General features: G+C 37.9%; 1 protein-coding gene and 1 long non-coding RNA gene across 7 annotated transcripts in view; both read right to left on the bottom strand.

Moving 5' to 3' along the window:
- The window catches only part of Vti1a (vesicle transport through interaction with t-SNAREs 1A), a 342,770-nt gene that overhangs the window by 157,647 nt on the left and 162,852 nt on the right, over nucleotides 1-22,271 (bottom strand). The gene's annotated exons all lie outside the window — the stretch shown is intronic.
- On the bottom strand, nucleotides 14,915-20,376 carry LOC125617992. Its single transcript, XR_007349197.1, has 2 exons — nucleotides 17,529-20,376; nucleotides 14,915-17,469 (listed from the first exon to the last, which is right to left on the bottom strand). It is a non-coding gene; the product is annotated as an uncharacterized LOC125617992 (long non-coding RNA).

Below are 22,271 nucleotides of genomic sequence, written 5' to 3'. Positions count from 1 at the left end.
GACATTAAGGGTGGCTTAAGAAATTAGAGAAATGATTAAAGTTTGGGGAAAAAATTCAGAGGCATATGTCTGTTTCTTTAATTTCCCAATAAAATGTCATTTCTTCTATGTACTTATCTAAGCCCAGCACCAAGGTCAACAGATAATGTGCCATATATGCCACCACGATTAATACAAAGCAGCTCTCAGACACTAACTACTAATTCATCACAGAGCCCAGAACATGTCTTGCAACAGACCCTCTCCTTGAAATGCTCTAGGCAATCAACTCCAATTGACCAGAGTCAGCACAGTGGATAAGACCTATTTGCCATCCTCGATCTGCAGCACTGGGGTAATTTTTTCAATTGACAACAGAAACTTGACAATTGATAATTTCGTCAATCCTTCACTTTTCTGTTTCCAAGTAGTGTTTCTATTCTTGAATTTTCTGCACTTATTTGCTTAAAAAGTATGAGTGAGGGACTGAAATTTGATCACAGTCTATGGCAAAGATTCTCAATTGGTAGAATGAACGCACAAGAATAATTCAAAAAGACTTTATTGTAGCCTGGCTAATAGAATCCCTAGCGGTGGGGTCCACCTCATGTACTCACACTTTTTCTTAAGTCATGTGAAGAACCTTGTCCTGGACCACTGACCTCCATTCCTCTACATTCTCTAGGTCCACATACTTGACTTTGACGCAGAACTTTATCCCTCTAATGCTGGGCCTTTGTATGCAAGAAGTGTTTCTATGCTATTTTAGTCAAGCTGATTTGAAGCATTCATCACATCTCTTAGTTCATTCTAGCCAAAGGCTTCCATCACACTTCTTCCCCTTCCTAATTAAAAAAAAAAATTTTGACAGTACGGGGAATAATTCATATGAATTACAGAACAATGTAATCCATGTAATACACATATATTTTTCTTTGGCCTGAATCCTAGGAAGTCCCAGGTGAATCTGCATCTTGATTAATAAAGTATTTCTTTAGGAGCTCTTCAAACACCTCCCATCACCACTCCTCCCCACGCACACATGTGCACATACATACACATATTCACACACCCCTCTTCTTACTTATTGGCTTCTGTCTTTGGTGCTAGGTTAATTTTTTTCCCCTGTTCTTGATAGACCACCCTGATATTCTATTACAAGATATTTCAAGACTATAGAAGTAGGTGGTGCATAGGTTAACCAAGAAACAAAAGCAGGCCAGATAGTTAAAACACAGATTGCTGGGCCCTACACTCACATTTCTAATCCGGTAGGTCTGAGGTGAGACCCAAGAAGTTGCATTTCTATCAAGTAGCAGATGCTGCTGCTGCTGCTGTTGCTGCTGGTGGTGGTGGTTCCCTGGGACTAGGCTTTGAGAACCAGTGTTCTGCTGACAAAGTAAGACTGTGAAACCAAATCCAACCAGCAGTCTGTTTTTGTAAATAAAGTTTTATTCACTCTGAAACACACATGCAAGCCAAATAATACTAAAATCTAAGGGAATTTATGCTATATCATAAGACGAAAAGATGAAGACCTTTTATTCCTAAATAACTCAAAAATAGAGAACCTTATGTTTCAGACAATGAAACTTTGAGAAGTAGAAATTAACAAAACCCTCGAGAACAAATGGAGAAAATAATATTAAAAAAGAACGGATGACTTTATGCTATATTTTGGTAGAGTTTTAGGGTGATGTGACTTTAGTATTATTTCTAAATCTGAGATTTTTGGAGGTGAGAGATCCAAACTGAGCCTAAATTATTGTCCTCCTTAAAAAAAGGAGCTATAGATTTCCTAATATTCATGCTATTCTTAAGATATTAAAGAAAAGGCTAAATAAATATGGATTTTGACAATCTAGCTCATCAGATGGGAACTTCTGGTCAATGTCAGGTGAAGCACTTTAAAGAATTATTCAGCTTTGTAAATTGAAATATCAGTGTGACCTTAGAAGGACAGTACATAAGCAAATATGCACTTACAGACTTCTTTTAGTAAAACTCCAAAAAGATATTACTATTGTTTGCCTTTCTCAGCAAGCACTATGGCATTGGGAGTTTCTAAAATACAGAATAAAACAAAGCCACTATTGTTTCTAAATACAATAGAGAATTTATTAGACTTCATCAGCAATGCTCTATATTGAACTTATTAGCATAATTCTAAGAATTTTTAATTATATCTGAATAGGCTCTATTAGGGAATCACTAAAATTGAGTCTTTTACCAAACTTCTGCATAAAAGTATTAACAAGCTGGGATGGGACTTTTTGTAGGGGAAAAAGGCATGCAGGTTTAAACCCTTGGGGATGAAAAAATGAGTTCATTCATTCAATGTATATGCAACAAAAGCTTATTGCTTACAGGCTCTGTATAAAATAACGCCATGAATGTTTCCCTCCAGGGAAAGTGTTTTTTTAAATTGTATTTATTTATATATTTTTAAATAATTTTTGGCTCTGATTTATTGATTGCTTCATTTTATGCCAGTCACTATGCTAAGTACTTAATGGACATTGCATTGAATATTCACAACCACCATATTAAATAAATTATTATTAATCTCAATTTAATACAAGGAATATGAGGTTCATGAAAGATTAAGTGATTTGCCCAAAGTTGGCCAGTATTCTAAACCCAAATCTGATCCCCAAGCAGATGTTTTGGCCACTGGCGTGTTCTAAGTTCTCACCAATGCCCAATATCATGGGCATTCTGGCTTAGCAATTTGGAGCTACTCTTTGGACAAACACTAACAAAAGAGGAAGCTAGGACTTTTATGTCTTCTTAAGTGTTATAAATCAATTACAAGGACAGAAGTACAAGCAAAAATGAAAAAAATAAGAAATAATTCCCTTCTAGTTGGAAGAAAGAGAAGCAAGGTGAGTTTTCTAAGGCCCGAGACACTCACACATCGTCACCCACCTCCCAAGCCCAGTTGGCCTATTTTCCCACCTCTGTTCTCTAGCTTCGGTTTTAGAGCACCCAGTTCTCTGTCAAGCATTTTCTGCGACCTGCACCAACAGCATACTCACTGAGACAAGGAATAACTGCCCAATGACAAGCACGTAATGGTCATTTCTGAGATCTGCAGTGCTGCTCTGCTCTGCTTTCACTCACCCTGGCTGCACCACCTAGTGAATATCTTCATGGTCAATGTGGGTGGCAGGCTTTGATTTCACTGAGGGTTTGTCTACACTGAAGTTCAGATACTGTTCTAACTAAGCATTGACCCAACCATATCTGAGCCCCTTTACCTTGCTTTTGATTTCCAGAGTTGTATTTCTTTTTCACCTGAAGTAAAGATACCCCATCACTATAGAATTCTTGACATTTTGCTAACGCTCCTCTGTAAACATCCTGTCAGTTGTCATGGCAATTTCTAAATGGTAAGAGACCAATAGAGGACTGTGCTCCTTCCCTGTTCCTGGCCAAGGCCGATGTCCTAGAGAAGTTTCAGATAATATGACAGACAATAGCCCAATGGCTAAAAATTTTCCTGTGATAAAGTAGAAATGAATAAAGTGGAATTTCTTAACTTTCTATTTCAACCTTTTCTTTCCTGGAAGGTCCATCCTTGGAAGTAGGAAGGCAACTTGCTGTTCAAAGTCCATTCACTTCCTCTGTCCTACTCCTCTCACTGTCACTATAATGGAATACCTGAGATAATTACTTTATAAAGAGAAAAGGCTTATTTTCCCTAACTGTTTTGGAGGTTTCAGTTCACAATCAGGGACATGTGTTTTTTTAAGTCTCTGGAGGGGCTGCTGTATTAGCAATGGCAGAGAGTGCACAATGGAGCAAAATACTCAGCTCATGGCCTGGAAGTAAAAGAGGAAGAGGCCCCAGCTCCACAGTCCTTTGAGGGGCACACTCCCAATGACCTAAGGCCCTCCTATAAGGTTCCACCTCCTAAAGGCCACCTCCCTAGTGACCAAACCTTTAACACAATGGCCTTTGGGGACATTCAACATCTGAACTACAGCATCCTCTTAGATATACAATTAGTGTGGGCTCAGTTTTTTAAAGTTAGCATCATTATTATTTTAACATGTCTATCAGTTTAACCTAAAAGGGACAGGGTTCATCAACTCCGAGGGTGGCTACTCCATTAACAGAGATGAAACCAGTATCTTTTCTATCTAATTAAGACATTAAGATATTACGAACTATTCTGTCATAACTAAACTCTCATCCCTAAACCATCTATTAGAACACTTAAGCAAAAAGGAAACTCTGATGACAGGACTGCTTCCCCATGCTAACTTTCTGGAGCCAATAAGGACACCACCTCAGCTCAGTGGAGGAATACAGAACACGCCTTGAATGTTGGTTCAGCCACGGGTAGTACTTCACATTGCTCAACTGGAGAAAGAAAAATAATAACCTCTTCAAATCAAAGAAATAATTTACAAAAGAAAAACTGGGAAAAAGAGTTATTTAACTTATCAAAGCAATGATTCATATAAACCAATGAGAATAATATGAATCATAGGTTAGAAAGTCAGGACTAGCAGAAACACAAGAAAATACCTTCTATGTATTTAATGTAAGTCAAACTTCAGTAAACAGCAAGAGGCAATTTAATCTGAGAACTCTTTACTGGGAGGACATATTCTGTGTAGAGGCAGATGGTCTTTCCTATTGCAGCCATATTTGAATTTATGGAGATAACACTTGAAGAGATCATAAGAAATCATCTGAAACCTCCTCAAGCAGAGAATGTGTCTCATATATCTGTAGGTTCCCCATTGTGTCTAGCATGTTGCAGAGTCCATAGTAGGCATTAAATTAATATTATACATGATATAATAAGCCACACTTCAAATTATTGATGCCAATTCAGTTTGCAGGACTGATACAGCTTGAGGATCCAGATGATAACAAAATAGAACGAAACTTCTTTTTTCACACAAACAGAAAGCTCAGGAAGCTGGTGAACAGCTCAGCAACCTAGAAACCGGCTGTGTGGAGCACTCTTTGAATACGAATTAGCAGTGGGTAATGGCAGCATATTTATGAGGTCTCTTGCCGGGTCCTTTCCTCCTGTGAATGCTGTATAATTCATTGCGTGCGCCCTGACCCCAATGCGCTCCTGTTCTGACAAATCATACTTGATTAAGACAAATCTTTATTAGTTAGCTAGTCAACTTCCCCATTTATCACTGGCAAATCCCATTCTCCTCTTCGGGTTCAGGAAAAGTGACTGAAGCCTTAACGGGAGGGAAAAAACCCCACTCAACTAGACAAAAATAAAATAAAATAAAATATTTCACATATACAGCAAATAAAACCAGAAACCCCAAAGTCTTAATAGATGATTAAACAAATTATGTAGTAGGTATATCTTATACCCACTGACAAACTCAAATTCACTTACTACACATTTCACCCAGGCCCAGGAATTGTTAATTAAGTCACCTATTTAGAAATTTTTATCTCCTGCTAAACTTATGTTCGAAAGCAAAAATGCCACATTTAAAAAAAACTGTGTTACAAAGTTGAAGCCTCACAGTACTGAAATAATAATAATAATTTAAAAAAAGACTGCTGAGTAGATAGAATGTTTAAGGCCCCTACCAAAAACAAAACAACAACAACAACAACAACAACAAAAAACCCCAAATCTTTAAAAATGGGAAATAAGACAAAATGCATTAAAATTATTCTTGCATTTTTAGTACCATAGGAAAATAACTATTTTTGAATCATGTGCTATGTATTCACGGATTTCAATGCTGGTTTACCCTAAAGATGATTTAATGTATTTATAATGGTTGATACTCATTTCAGAATTTAGTGGTACCAGAACTGTTCTCAGAAATATGACAATGAAGCTATCAGTAACAAAGAAGCACACCATGTCCTAGGACTGCCACTGAATATAATAAATAGCATCTTCTGACAAGTTTCAGAAATTCTCTAGTTTCATGGAGGTAGGCTTTGGCACAAACCATTAACTTTCATTCCTTAGTGAGAGCAAGAGAGAGCAAGATGGAATAAAAATAAATATTGTTCAAGTTGATTTTCATTTCTCAAATTTTTACTCTGTGTCTTGTTTTAATGGAGAAGGAAAATCCTTTTAGCTTTTTCATAAGAAGCTTCCAAATAACTCAAACATGTAACTAATGTGTAATCTCAATATTCCCTTTTAAATCAATGCAAAAACAACATGTAATTATCTGACAAAGAAAATTTCTAAGTGAGATCTTATACACTGTACACCGGTGATATACATATCTACATATAGATGAGGGGAAGCCCACTTTTAGTCTTGACAACTTTAATGAAATGTCAGTTAATGCTATATGATATATACATCATATATTACCTTAATGATGTCCTGAAGTATTAAATGGAAGGCAACATTCAAACACATTTTACATGTTGGGGCAGTTTTCCTTTTGCCAAAATTTCCCATTTAGAAAATGTGGATACATCTTGAGAAATGAGGTCGGAGCTTGGTATGACAGACTTCAAAAGAACACCTAGTACAGTGGGAAATGGTGTGTTGATGATTTTATAAGCAGACTGACTCTGATTATATCTATGGATTCAGAGGATCACGCCTGCACAATCCCTCCCCACTCTACAGGTCTTTCATCACGATCTCAAAGCACTGAACAATTATTCTGAAAGTGAGAATTGCCATGGTCCTGATGGAAAAATCTTTATTTCATTTTTGGGGTGGCCTGGAGAATTCAGCAGTTTATAATATGCCCATAGAAGTAAAAGAAAAGTTTTGAAGTCACTTTCAAGAAAGAATCCTATGGATTCTTTACCTATTTTTTCCCTCTTAGAAATTCCCAAGGAGAATGAATCCTCCCCCAAAGTTTAAGCAATCTGCCCATGAAGGCAAAATTTAGGTCATAGGTAGGATTAGAATTCAAGTCAATAAAATAATTTTTGAGAGCCATGTGGAGGAGCTATGAGGATATAATAAAGAAAAAAGTGTGTCCCAACATCTAGCAGCTCAGACCCAAGTGGGATAGAGTGACATGAAAATCACCACCAGCAGGAGAAAGCATGAAACACCTCACAGTGCACACAAGAATATGTCACTGCCAGATCAGCTAATGTAATAACACAGTCCTTTTCATAAAATTTCTCATCATCCTTGCTAGCCACTAAGAAGGCACATTTCCTGACCCCCACCCAAGCTTCCTGCCCCCACACTCATGTGAATCTGCTTCACAATGATGTTGACATCTTTTGATATAATTTGAAACCTCAGTGTCTGGGGCTGGGGTTGTGGCTCACTGGTAAAGTGCTCGCCTAACACATAGGAGGCACTGGGTTTAAACCTCAGCACCATATAAAAATGAAATAAAGATATTGTGTTCACCTATAACTAAAAAAATAAATAAATATTAAAATAAGTAAATAAATAAAACCTCAGTGTCTACTGACAACCTATGGCTGATACACTACTGTGGGCCCACCTTTCTTTTCAAATCTTACAAGACAAAGTGAAGAAACAATGCTTCCTAGTTGGTTTTCTTTCTTTTCCTTTCCATTTCTTCTTCTTCTAGCAAAATTTACTGGTAACAATATTGAAAGGCATCTGATCCAGCTACTCCCAGTTACAAACATACATCTATCAAGTGACACATAAATCAAAGTAAACGGCAAGAAGACAACTCCCCACCCCTGGCAATACTTTGGCATCAGTTAACCAAAAAAAAGCAGTATATTGCTACTTGTTGTTGTTTCTTTTACACCTAATGCCTGGCACATAATATAATAAATACTTCCTGGATGGATGGACGGTGGAAATATCGATTGATAAAAAGTAGAAATGTAAATAAACAAAAGTAAAAGAGGCATAACACGAAAAGCGAGAAAGTCTAAAGGGTGAAGGTCATAGAGAGACTTATTTAGAGGGCTAGGCATGTATCAATAGAATTCTAGAATTGGGAGGGATTCAGAAGTTATTTATTTCACTTGGATTAGGTCATATGGAGAAAAGGGGTTTTTCTAAATGGCATATCTGGAAGAGTGTGGATTAGAATCCAGACTTCCTAACTCCTCATTTTATATCCTATATATCAAACAATACACAAGCAGGTAGTTCAAGACCATGTAATTAGTGTGGACACCTTCTTATTAGTCAATGATGGCCCTGGGGCATGGCTCCTTAAAATAGCCCCCGCACTTCTGCAGTCGTAGTTGAAACGCCAGGGAGGCTGATCTCTACCAAGAAGAATCCTATATATCATTTTAGTGATGCTATCTGAAAGCAGTCAGAAATACCAAATACATACCCATTTATATCCTATAATGAGTAACAGGGTTAAGACAGGTGGCAAAGGAGAAGACAAATGTGCTTTTCCCCCATAGTTCACTTATTTATAATCTCATTGAATTCTGGGAAAAGAATTCAAGCAAGGTATGCACTTAGCCATGGTAAACCGATTCCTTATTCATTCAACCAATATTTACTGAATGCTTACTATGCACCAGGACAGGAATATAAAACCAAATATGACATCAGAGGATCATAGCTGGCTGTAAGACAAACAATGGTTCTTTGAAAAGTGGAAGTTAAAAACATTTATTACAGAATGCATTTGATTGAATTGTTTGAGGTTACTTCCTCATCTATACATTTTAAGAGAACAGGTTCGCAGGAGTGCTGCCAACTCATTCCTAGAAAGCACAACAAATATCAAGTAATTGTTCTGCTTTGTGGCCATGTCTGACTGTGATGGAAGCAAAACCATTCCTTACCACAGTTTAATTTTGTCGTTGTGTTGAAGGTTGGAAAATCAGTATAATTTGATATTCTAGTGCAAAACAGTTGGGAGAGAAACCCAATTCTGCTGCAAATTTTCAGAATGTGTTAAAATTGATGTCAATGTCTCAGTAATTTCGCAGTTTAAAAAACAGTTAGAAATGTAATGACTACACTACACTTGATTAAAGCATTTACAGCTCTAATCAAAAACTGACAGCAAGATCAAAGATGTTAACTTAAATCTCTCCTCTAATTATGTTTAAAATGCCACACCTCAGGCCTGTCTCTCCTCTTCTTTTTCAAACCAAATTCTGCTTAAGAAAGATCTAACACTTCTTAACAGTTCATTATCCAATAAAACTATTCAAAGCTTAAAAGCAATCTACACAATTAGTCAGGACCTCAGGGAGTCCACCGGTAGTCTTTATTACAGGACTTCATATTAAAACACCTTAATTATATTTGTCAAATGGATTTCATTAAAACCCATCGTCACTTTAATTTTCATATTTTGACAGTGCTGGCATAGGCATTATTACCACCTGCCAGGCTAGGAACTACAACAAAATTGTCAAATTCCTTCAAATCCTATGCAGTTTCTTTTGTACCTGCTTACAGTTTTCCCTGTGTGGGGAAACTATCACAATTAGGAGAATTAAAATACCCTGACTTAAATTCTACTCTGAATATATATGTTCCTTGCAGGTGCAGGAAAAACAAACTCCATCCGTGCCGGGTTGCCAGGTGCACTTTTGCAGAGAGGATGATGCACACACTTTGCAGTGCATCTGAATAGCAAAGCCGAGACATCAAACAGAATGCACTATGATTCAATCACATCACAACCATCAGGACTTGAAAGCCAGGACATTTTTTTTTTTACCTCCTACTCATTATGCTGCCATATTTCATAAAATATACGGTGTTCCTGGCCATTCACTTGAGATTCAATTGTATTTTCATTTGCCACTGCGACTTAGACTATTGAAATAGCAAATGGAAAAAATACATATATCCTTTTCTTTCTTGCTATGCAATGTTCAATGTCAATAGTGTTGTGATGTTTACAGCTGTTCCCTAATTCAGTTAGTTATGCAACTTTAGGAAAATGGAGGTGTGTGCACTAATAAGCAAAGCATTTTTGTCTGTTTTCCTCTGGATTTTCTAAGTCTTTGGCAGCATATGTAATACAGAAAGAGAATTTCTCAATAATCCTCCTTTTAGATTGTGTACATAACATTCTATTTTTCAAGTTATCGAACATAGAACAAGAATAGCAAAAAAGATAGACATTTTTTTTTTAATCTAAAAGACTCATAAGATATAACAAAGGAGAGAGGTTTCTGGCTTATGTCTAACACACTTCAGGGCTTTGTACAATGGTCTCAAGAGTAATAATCACCTTGCTTTATGAATACTTTAAGTCATGGTAAATGGTCTTGGATTATTTTCAGTAGAGCTGGAATTTTAAAGATTTACTTATAAAATCACAAGACATTCAAAAATCATAAATGATCACTGACTTATATGTTTCAAAATTTAATACAATTGAAATAGGAAACATGCTCAGAGTATCATGTGAAGGGAAAATGCATTTAAATACAGTTTCAGTGTTATTACCGCCTGGAAGCCTTTCATGGTCAGCTCTGAGGGCAACGTTTCTCTCTCCCTTGGACTCAGATCTATTCATCATGTGTATCACCACTGGGGGCACATCTCCCCAGCCTGGTGTTTTCTTCTTCCTTCTATTTCCCAGAGCCTATCAGAGTGCCTAGTACTGTGTATACCATGTCTGTCTACTAAAAAGTGACTGACAGGCCTCATGTGTGCCTTCCCCATTAGACTGTAACAACTCCTCCAAAGCAGGAGATGTCTTATTAATCTCCCTAAACATGAAGCCTCATAGATGGTAGTCATCTGGTGCACACACACACACACACACATGCATAGAGTATATTTGTGAGGGTGTGTGTATGTGCTGATATGCTGAATTCTGTGAATCCAAGATTTAGTTTTAAGAGTTCCGGATTTCATAAATTAAAAAACATAAGAATTGTCAACTCCTTTTAAAATTTTTATTAAATGTTACTGTAATCCTGAGCCATGAATTTTTCACATCTGTCCCACCTTTTCCTTGTTGGCCCTTAAGCAACTCTGCCTGGGATGGTGATAATGATGGCACTGATGGAGTAGGGATGTCAGAGGAACACAACCTGGACATTTTGCAAGGAGCTCCTCAGCTGCTGGAAAGTACATTCCATTGCAACCAGTCAATAATTTATCTGAAGCCATTATTATTAATAATCACAGAACACATGGATTTTCCTCATTAGGAAAAAAACTGGAACAATCTACTATTTTAGAAATGTTCCTAGAGGGACACTTCAAAAATGAGGCCAGATGTGGTCTACATTCTGGAATATTTGAAGTTTATTTGACATAAATAGAGGCCTACAGAAACCCTGCTGACACGAAAGTCACAAGGCACATATAAGTTTATGAATACTGCATTTATTATGTTTTAAATGCAATACATGTTAACTTGCGCTCAAAGACTGGTCTTGGTTATTTGAGAATCTTTCTATGTTAATATTGTGCTACCAATTTATGCTCAGTGGCATCCAAGTCCTGAAGGTCACTCACAGAAGCTAGTGCAGTTCCCCTTTTTGTTGCCTATTTGTGTGCAAGTGCAGGAGGTGGCCTGCAGACTGAACACTCAATGTGAGTTACACAGTGGACTAACACAGGCCAAATGTGGTTTGTAAAAGTAAGCACTTTGGGCAGAATGAAAATACAACCGGGCACGGGGCAAATCTAGTAGTCTCACTGAAAATGTGTAATTAGCGAAGGCAGAAAGTGCATCTAGAGGGGACAGGGCTACTGCAGAAGATGGATACAGAAGACATTTAAGAGTGACAATCTGTATGTGGGGCTTTGGTGGTGAGGTTGAGGTCCTTGCCAAATGCTGCTGGAAATTTCTGCACAGGACTGTGTCCACACCACCTACATTGCGGCTCTACTCCTTGATAGGACCAGCTCCCCTCCTGAGCCCATATCATCATGCACATCATCACCTGGTCCTTTGCTATGGCCTCTGCAGTCCCTCCAAATCCCCTATTTTCAGCCCTGGTAGGGGTCCTCAATCTTTCTGCATTGGACAAAATAAGAAAGTGGTTATTCGTATTTTTCTCTTATCAACAGCAAGCTTGGCATGTTGGAGGAATGGGGTAGTAGGGAGGTAAAGTGGGACATGTGGGATCACAGGAGCCTGCAGGAGGACTGGAAGGAGAGTTGCAAAGGCTTTCGAAGTGCATGATCAGAGAGAAAGCCTGAAGTGCCCAACTGACAGCTCAACAAGCCGACTCAGATACTGCTTTTTCCAACTGGAGAGAATCCGTGACTTCTGCCATCTCCGCCCCCACTGCTGCCCAACCCCCCTTTAGGATGATCACCTTGAAAAAAAAACTATTGCTTTTTCTGTAATAGTCACAAGACAACAGGGCAATATTTACTATACTTTGAAGTTGTATAAAAACAGCCAACCATAAAATGCCTGATTTCACTGTTGCTAGAAATGGCAACTCATTCCTTCATCTTGAGTAATTAGGATGCTAAATCAGTGTTTGTCAACATCTTTCTGGAACCCAGACAATCGATGCCGCCAAGCTCTGTTTCTGGACTGAGCCCTGTATTTTGCATTCAGACTACCCTCAGGGCTACTACTCTCTCATACACAAAAGAATACTGATTCTCTTTAAATAAAACAACACCTGCCTAATTCAATAGTTGCCAAACGATAGGCCAGTATTAAAATGCTTTAGCTATATTTTTCTATTGGGAATCAACACTGAAGCCCTTAACACAGTACATGTCTATATCATTTCAGGGACTAATAAAGGCGAACAAATCACTTACAAAGTGGGACAACCTGATCCACTTAAATATTTATCTATAGAAGCTGACTTTTTTTTTTTTGGTTTTTGTTGCTGCTGTTTGTTTTTCTTGAAGTGATGAGATCCTCCTTACTCACCTCCAGGCTCTGAACAGTCTGATCCCCCAATGAGCTGGTCCACACAGTCTCCATTAGAAGTAGAGGGCGGAGGAGGAGGAGGAAGGGGAAAGCTATGGGCAACATAGGACTTTGGTTGGATTCAAAGCCTGAATGCTGTCGTTTCTCATAAATTGGGCAGTTTCTCCTTTTTTTTTTTTTTTTAACCTCCATGTTTTGTTCCTAAAATAGTAAGATTTTATGCTTCACAGGCAGATAATATTTTAATTGCATTGATAGATACTGCTGTTTGAATATAACATCTCTAGCATGTCTGTAGTATTTTTGCAATATAGACACAAAACAGATTTTAATATGTTGAATTTTAAAATGAACATTTAAAAATTATTTAGAAGACATTCTCATATTCTGTCAACTTAATTCTATCAACTTAATTCTTTGAGTAAAGAAAAATAATTTCATCTTTTAATTTTAATCCCAAATGGCCTTGGATCATTACTCTTCAAAGTCCCCAACAGAAGGTGGAAGGCAAGGCTCATTCCTAATTGCATGGTGAAGAAAAGCTGTACAAAGAAGTTAAATTACTTTTCTACTGTTATAAGTGAGTCATAGTTATGAAATGATATTTTATCTCCTGGTTTATTTTTGTTTTCAAAGCAAAACACTAGCATAAGCCATATGCTTATATTTTTCAGGTATAGGGCCTGAGAGTCAATGAAGATTTCAAATAAACATTTATCTTAATGGCAAAAACATTCTGTTAATACTAAGATGACCTTTGTATTTTAATAAAATTCTCTATATTCCCTACAAATGTTTTCAATGTCAAAAAGCTTCTTATATTCCAATATTAATTCATAGGTAAATGGAATTTTTGTCAGGCCTTCAAAAACTAAGTTGATTATTTTTTCAGGCTGTTCTGGGGCTCTTATGTGTCAAAAAGTTACAAAATGTCAGTTCTTAAACATTTCAATGCATAAGGCAGTTCCTGGCACATGGATTGTTGTTAAATTTCATTAACAGTTCAGTCATGAGAAGCTTCTAGGTCTGAGTATGCTAAAATGATGATGCTAACATGAGGAGGGAAATACAAACATGTTCAAAGACCTACCCATTTTGAGATTTTTGAAAACATCACTGTTACAGAATAACTATCCAATTAGTAATTGTCTATGTGATTCATCAAAAGAATAAACATCAGAATATCAAAGGCTCCTATAAGTCTAAAAGCTCAGTATTTAAATAATATTTTACTTTTTATAATCATGTCAACTTTGATTACTCATTTTACATTGCCAATGAAATTTGGTAATAAAAAGGGAAAGCCTTAATTGAAATGCTTGTAAAATCCTCTTACTTGAGAGTTTGTGTGAGTTGATTAATTAAGAGACTTTCACAGTTTTCATATTGATTGCCTTTGTGTTTCTGAACTTTCTATCTGTTGTTCATGTGCACAGTGAAAGTAAGAAATTCTCATATTCTAGAACAAAAATGCAGGGTTTGTTTGGCTAGAACAAAATGCAGGGTTTCTCACACAGGTTTCCACTTTGATAAACTCAGTGTTTTCCCCTCCTTTTTTGGAGTATGTCTCTGTTCTCCCATTTTGTAGAGACAAACAGGCTTTTAATTGCTGATATTTTTGCCTCAATGTCATGTTTTGAGGATGCAAAAATCTATCTAATACTGTTTATTTCATCAAACTGCTTAAAAACACAAATGAAAAAAATAAAAAATAAAGAAAACCAACCTATTTTACTAAGACTAAGCTGAAGGGCGATGTTAACATCTCTATGTTAGATCTCTGTAGTAGAAAATATTAAAGGAATGGGAATTTTCTGCTTACATTTGGCTGTTAAAGTACATTGGTGCTATGATTTTTTCCTAATGATCATGAGAAAGAAAAAGGTTTGAAATAGAGGAGTTCAGTCTACTTTATAACAAAGTTAAATGTTTCTCTATAGTATCACTAAAAAGCATTTTAAGGAATTTTATATAAAAAGTTGCATTTCAGGGCTGGGGATGTGGCTCAAGTGGTAGCACGCTCGTCTGGCATGCGTGCGGCCCGGGTTCGATCCTCAGCACCACATACCAACAAAGATGTTGTGTCTGCCAATAAATAAATAAATAAATAAATAAATATGTTTAAAAAAAAAAAAAAAAAAAAAAAAAATTAAAAAAAAAAAAAAAAAAGTTGCATTTCAAAATGATGAAAATAAAATTGATCTTTAGTGTTTTTGATTAGTCTTTCCTCTTTCTGTTCAGCACTTAGGATGCTATTAAAGGACAAAATAGCTACATATTTAGAGTGTTGCTATAAGATAAAGGAACTAAACTTTTTGGATGCCATTATAAGATAAAGTTACACATTTCTAGTTTGTTTGTTTGGGAATTTTCCCCTATACCAGACAAGATACTTCTCTCTTCTTTTGAACATTTCAGCATATTTGTCCAGCATTATTTTTTCATTCTCTTTTATCCCCGGGGCTCTCAATGTTTAAATAGCTCCCTCCCATGTAAAGCTTTGCACCGATATCGATCAGCCTAGGCTAGAAGTTACTATGAGGCATTTTCAATAATCAGCCCAGCTGTTCAGAGAGCTTTTTGAATAAAACCCTTAGGTAAACAGCATAATGCACTGAGAACTCTCTGCCAGCACCAGACCTCGAAATCTCAAGGATTGCTCCTAATGCTTCGCCAAACAAAGACCTTAATTCTGATTTTAACAATGGAGGCTATAGGGTAATTCAAACAAATCCCATCTTTGATTCACATATGTAGAGACTGTAAGGGGTCCCCCCCAAACATGCTTGCATATCTGATTAATTCCAGAGCGTTGTGTGCCAAGTAAACCATTTCTATGGGGCCCCAAAAGCAACTGTATGCAGGAAATTTTCCAGTGTTCCCTTTTTACTCCTTAATCCTAACATTCAGATTTCAGTTTATTTACTTAGGTCTTTTAGGCCAATTATATTACCTATGTTAATGTTATATATAATGTGCAACAAGGAAATAAAGGTGTAATTATGTATTTATAATTTCATCTTACTTTATAATTTCATCTTTTCGGAGAATTAAATACTGAAAAAGGAAAGAGACTTGGACACAGCAGTCCTAATGATGACTTCCTGCTGATTCACAGCAAGGAAGCCTTAAGAGAGGCCCTGGAAACACAGATGCCACCAAGGAGGGAGGAACAGCTCCAGGTCTCCTCGAAGTGCATCCCATGACAATGGCTCCCTCGATGGGGGAGAATAAGCATTGTGAAAGAAGTGTTTCAAAATAGAAAACAGCTTTGAAATCTGGTGAGCCCCAAGTTGCTTTGCTTTGAGAAAACAGAAAACAAAACCAAATAAAAGCTCGGCTTAAACAATTTCTAATGTTCCTATTGAAAGTACTCAAAAAAGTCAGGTCATTTTTTTTTTAAGTTAAATTAAACATATTTGTTTGGTTAAGACTATCCTGAGATGCAGTGAGTTGATAGAGGTCTCTAGGTGCCTCCAGGACCAGCCTTCCCATAAATAAGAAATGTGAAAAGCTTTCTCTGGTTAATGACCCACCCCAAATTCTATATCCAGGACAGTAAATCGGAGTGAGCTTGTTTTTTTGTTGGTTGGTTTATTTTGCTTTGTATTGCTTGCTTGTTTTTTCCTTTACTTTGGGAGAAAAGAATTGGTCTCCAGTATTCAGTTTACAGTGATGATACCCTGTGGCAAAACCTCAAAGAACAAAAGACATGGTCTCTACCATCCATGGAGTTAGTAACCTATTTGAAATGAGGGGACTCCCCCCACCCCAACACATCGCCCCATGGTATAAGAAAATTAGCAGTGACAATAGGTACAGATAATAATATAAGTAATATTAATTGTAATTGTGTACCCTTATATAAATTATCGATATTAAAAACAAATCTAAGACATGAGTTGATTAGCTCATGATCCTTGGTCTATAAAATGCCCTTACATAAGGCCTTATCACATTGAGAAGATGTTTGCAGTGAGAAAGGCTGGCCTGACCTCTTACATAAATGAGTTTGTGTGGAGAATCCACTGTAAGCAGAACATTTCTATCCTTTATGTCTCTCCCCCTTGCAGATGCCACTGCCTCATCCCACCCCAGAATTATTGGCAGTTCATGTTCTTACTAGTGTTTCCTCCCTCGCTTTTCTAATTTACTTTGAGATCCTCACTCACTATCACAGGCACTTTTCTTTTTTCTTTTTTAAAATTTATTTTAATTTTTTATTGTTGTCCTTTTAATATTGGAGACTGATTCCAGAGGCACTTAACCACTAAGCTACACCCCTAGCCCTTATTTTTTTTATTTTGAGACAGTGTCTCATTAAGTTGTTTAGGGCCTTATTAAGTTGCTAAGGCTGACCTTGAACTTGTGATCTTCCTGCCTCAGTCTCTCCAGTTGCTGGGATTATAGGCGTGTGTCACCATGTTTGGCACTATCATGGTTTTTAAATATTATCCCTGTTCTTATGATTACTCTATTAACCTATTCCAGGCTTTATCCCCTATTTCCTGTTACATGCTCAATATTTCACTCTGGTGGTCTCACAAGTCTCTTAAAATTCAGTAGGTATTAAAAAAAGTTATATGTGTTACTTCTCATACAATAAGAGTGGGCAAATCAACAGGGGTCTCTTGGGACTGATACAAATCAATTCATTTTGAATCTTCCTTTTACCCTCATTGTTTCTCATTTTAAAATAGTCATCAGGTTTTCTCAAATCCTACTTTGAAATAGCTCTCATATTTGTTCACTCCCTTTGTTGAAACCTCTTACACAGACTTGTGCAAAAGCCTCCTAACTAGCCTCCTGTCATATCTCCAATCATCAATACATCTTGATCACTCAATCCTTTTAAACTCATTCCAAAATAGTACTCTGGCAATGCTTACCAAGAAAAATATAAGCTCTAAGCTAGCCCTCAGAACCTTCCAGAATTTATATCTATGTACTCCTTCAGGCTTCTCTCCTAATTCTCTCTGGCATGCCTTCTAGGCTGCAGTCCAGGGTTTCTCAACATTGGTGCTCACTGAAGTTCTGGGCTAGATAGTTCTCTGGTGCATGAGAAGGTCTGCCTCATGCATGCAAGGATGAATTGCAACATTCTTGGGCTCTACCAGTAAGATCCAGTAGCAGCTTCTCTCCCCCAAGTGTGACAACCAAAACCATCTCCAGACAAGTACTAAGTGTCCCCTGGAGGAAAAACCAACCCTGGCTGAGAACATAACTCTTAGTCAGGTTGCACTTGGCCACCTCTGAGACTCTCTCACGTGGTTTTCTGTCTGAATGACTCTAACAATCTCCACTTCTTATAATCCTGCTCATTGCTCATGGTTCATGAAATGCTGTGTTAGCCATGCATGCTGCATTTGCCTCTGGAAGAAGGATCTCTTTTTCCTCAGATTCCTAAGCATTCCATCTTGTTTTAATAGGATTTAGGTGCATGAGAGCAAAAGCTGCCTGAAAGCAGGAATTGTTTCATCATTTATTGCCCCAAATTGACTGGTATTAGGAATGAGGCCCCCAGCTCAGCCTTTTCCACTTCACAGTCACACACAGCAACAGGGCAATAACAACTGGCAGACTCAGCTTCTCCAATGCACCATGTTTCTCTGCCTATTTTAAAGGGTAAGGAAGACAGAACAAAACTTGACCACCCAATTTAGGGTTCACTGCATCCCGCATAAAAAAGCAGTCAGACTATGAGGGAGGCGATGGGCAGGGATGCGAGTTGATGGCAAACTTAATGAAAAGCAGACAAAAGAGCATAAGAAGGCTTAAATGCCTTTTCAAACATGGCAGGGATATAAAAAAGTCATAAGAAAGTTTACAATAAAGAAAAGAATGTGGAAGAGTGAGAGTCAAAACAGATAATTACATAGAAGGTTTTAAAATAGCTTGTCTAATGGAGATGTTGAGTGATGAAGACAAACAGCTTGCCAAGCTACCTGGTCACAGGGACATAAATCTAAAAAAGTGGCAGACTCTTGAAAAGGACAGATCAACTTAGGTTTTAAGAAAGAAAACATGAGACCTGTGTATAGTTGTGCGCATGTGTGTATGTAAGGAGTCTGGGAGGGACTTGGATGATACTGATAAACTTTGGAGTAAAAACCATCTGTATTATCAAGTGACTTAAAACTCGAGGCACAATCCAAAGCAAGAATTAAATAGCACAGAAGAGTCTGGTCAACACTAGGCGAGGGGGTGCCTTCAGGGCAACACATGCTACTGCTGGGACACCGACCCAAAAATGGACAATCAGGTTCTCAAAAGAGATGAGTCACCCACAGGGTCTCTGTAGGACCAGTCTAGTTCCTTAGCCTTGAACCAATGTGGTCTTGCCACAGGCAAGGAAAACGTTGCTATTCCACAAAGTCAATTCCCAAACATAAGCCACCGAAGTATTTTCTCAAGCAATAAAGACTGAGGGAAAATAAGACTGAGGAACAAAAGTGAGGACACGACGGAAATCTTTAAGTGGCCCGTCTTGCATAATTATTTTCAATAGAAGAGGAAAAACACCCCATCACTCTGGAATAAAGGTAGCTGGAAACACCACTAAAAATGGAAGCCTGGAAAAAACTATTTTCTAATTCTGAGTTAATTAAACTGCTAAGTGAAAGTGCTTATGCCTGTCAGAGAGTCCATCTTAAAACTCAAGGCACAATCCAAAACAAGAATTAAATAGCACCGCAGAGTCTGGTCAACACTAGGCGAGCGGGTGCCTTCAGGGCAACACATGCTACTGCTGGGACACCGACCCCAAAATGGACAATCAGGTTCTCAAAAGAGATGATCCACCAGTCCATGGAGGATCTGAGTGTGGTTAAGATGGGAGAGGCATTTGCTAAAGTGTGGCTAAGGAATCAGGGTATCTCTCTCAGGAACACATCTGTGTAATGCCCGTCTTCTCTGGTAGAGGTCTTCCACTGGGGGCAATGGACCTTTCCCCCAGCCCCTCCTCGACTTCCTTTCAGGCTCCCTAAGTATCCTCTTGGTTCCAACCCTTATGTTTTGCCTGCTGTCTCTTTCGATGTCTGAAGACCAATTATCTTTCTCGGTAGGTAATACGGGGTCCCCTTCACACTCACATGTGGCATAGGTGGGGCAGAAATGGGAACTACAGCTTTCCCAACATGCTTAAACGAGTAAGGCAGTGCTCGTGTGTACAATGGAGAATTCAGAGGCTTCCTCGGGGGTTTTTGGTGAGGGTTAAAGCAGGATGAATGAATAAGGCCTAGCACATGGGGAGTGCTCAGTGAGCAAGAGCTCATTCTCTTCTTACTATTTCTCTGTAAGTCATATAGCCCAGGATCTACTATATATTCTGATGATGCTGAAGACCCAGAAAGTGGCTTTCATTTCTATTAGACCCCTTACATTACAGGTATTTCTCAATGTCCCTTGGCTGTGTTAAAATGAAATCCAAATCTACAAATGTATAGAATTTTTAAAAATTCAAAATGATGCCTTAAATGTAATATAAAGAAAAAATATACCAACAGACACACCTAAGTAGGTACATATTTGTACCCAAATGGAAAATCAACATGCAAATTGTTTTAGTCAGCTTTTTTGCTCCTGCAACTAAAGGACTCAACCAGCACAATTATAGAGGAGGAAGAGTTTATGAAGGGCTTATAGTTTCAGAGGTCTTAGTCCTCTAGGTGACGCTGAACATCATGGCAGGAGAGGGTGGCAGAGGGAAGCTGCTCACATCATGGTGATCAGGAAGCAAAGAGAAATTCCACTCTCCAGATACAAATATATACCCAAAGCCATGCCCCAATTCCTACCTCCACCAGCCATATCCTACCACTTCAGTTAATCCCATTAGGGATTAACTCACTGATTAGGCTAAGGATATAACCCAATAATTTCTCCTCCAGACCTTCTTACATTGTCTCATATGAGCTTTTGGGGGACACCTCACATTCAAATCATAACACAAATCAATACCTGAGCATTGAAATGACAACTTGAATGCTGCAAATGGTACTACCATGAACATTGTACTTGCTAAATTTTCTTCTGTCCCTCTTTCCTTCCCAGTCCCCTTACAAGTGGAACCCTGAGTCTAGGTCTAGCCACTGGGCTGTAGTCAAAAGTGAAGTGCCTAATTTTTGGGGTGAAAGCGTATAAGAATAAATGCAGTCTATCCCTGGCTGAGATGGCTGCCAATAACCTCCATGGTGCAGCTCTATCAGTCCAGATCCCTGAGTAACTGAACAGAGTCTATGCCAATGCTAGAATGGATTTTTAACATAAAGAAACAAAAAACATCCTAGTGTTAAGCCACCAGGATTTGTAGGTTAATGTGTCACTGTAGCATAATCCTACCTATTTTATAACAGTAAACAACTCTTTTAGAATATACTCAGCTGGGCATGATGGCACACACCTATAATCCCAGTTATTCAGGGGGCTGAGGCAGGAGGATCGAAAATTTGAGGCCAGCCTGAGTAACTTTTAATTTGAGGTTCTGTCTCAAATTAAATAATAAAAGGGCTAGGAATATAGCTCAGTGTTAGAGCAACTCTGGGTTTCATCCCTAGCACAGGGGACCCCCCCCAAAAAAAAACCCAACAAAAACAAAGACACAAAAACAAAGATATACCCTGCTTTTGCACAATTATCACATACTTGAAAAAAATCAGAATATGTTAAAACCATGTCAAAAATACTTGGTGTTCACATGGAAAACGAGGCTCACATAAGTATAAACAGAATGTTTGTCTAAGTAAATGACTAGCAGGACATTTGAGAGTCTGTGTAGGACCAGGGACTGTGTAGTAAATGATTGTACAATATATTGCAGATGCCTATTGTCCTTGACTTACCACAGAAATAACCAAAATGTTCAATAAAGGTTCACCAGTTCTCCTAGGGAAAAATAACACCCCAACTGAGATCCACTTACTTAGAGAAAAGATCAACATGGACATGGCTGGCAAAGTTACACATGGTGGGATTTCATCAATAAGTGGTTCATAGATTACAGTGTCTTAGAATGCTGAACTATTTCATATGATATTAAAAAATAGGGCTGGGGTTGTGGCTCAATGGTAGAGTGAGGCACTGGGTTTTGTCCTCAGCTCTGCACAAAATAAATAAATTAGTTAAAGGTGTTGTATCCATCTACAACTAAAAATATTAAAAAAAAAACAGGTGAAAAAAAGGGTTCTATGGTGACAAGTTGGGAAACACTGGGCAGAGAGCACAGCAGTATTTTCTTTTCCCTATGCTTTCAAAAATATAAATGTGTGTGTGTGTGTGTGTGTGTGTATAGTTGTTGATAGACTTTTATTTTATTTATTTATATGTGGTGCTGAGAATCGAACCCAGTGCCTCACTCTCACACATGCCAGGCAAGGGTTCTACTACTGAGCCACAGCCTCAGCCCAATGCTTTCTCATATTATTGTTACAAATATCATTTTATTACTTTTCATTTTATGGTATTGTGTAAGGAAGTGAATGCCATAAATCCACAATGAACCGAATTTAGTGGTGACGATTGTGG

This window comes from Marmota marmota, unplaced genomic scaffold (assembly GCF_001458135.2).
Source record: "Marmota marmota marmota unplaced genomic scaffold, marMar, whole genome shotgun sequence".
In the NCBI taxonomy this organism is placed as follows: Eukaryota; Metazoa; Chordata; class Mammalia; order Rodentia; family Sciuridae; genus Marmota; species Marmota marmota.
Note: the sequence above shows the minus strand (reverse complement) of the source record. Positions and strands in the feature narration are given on the sequence as shown.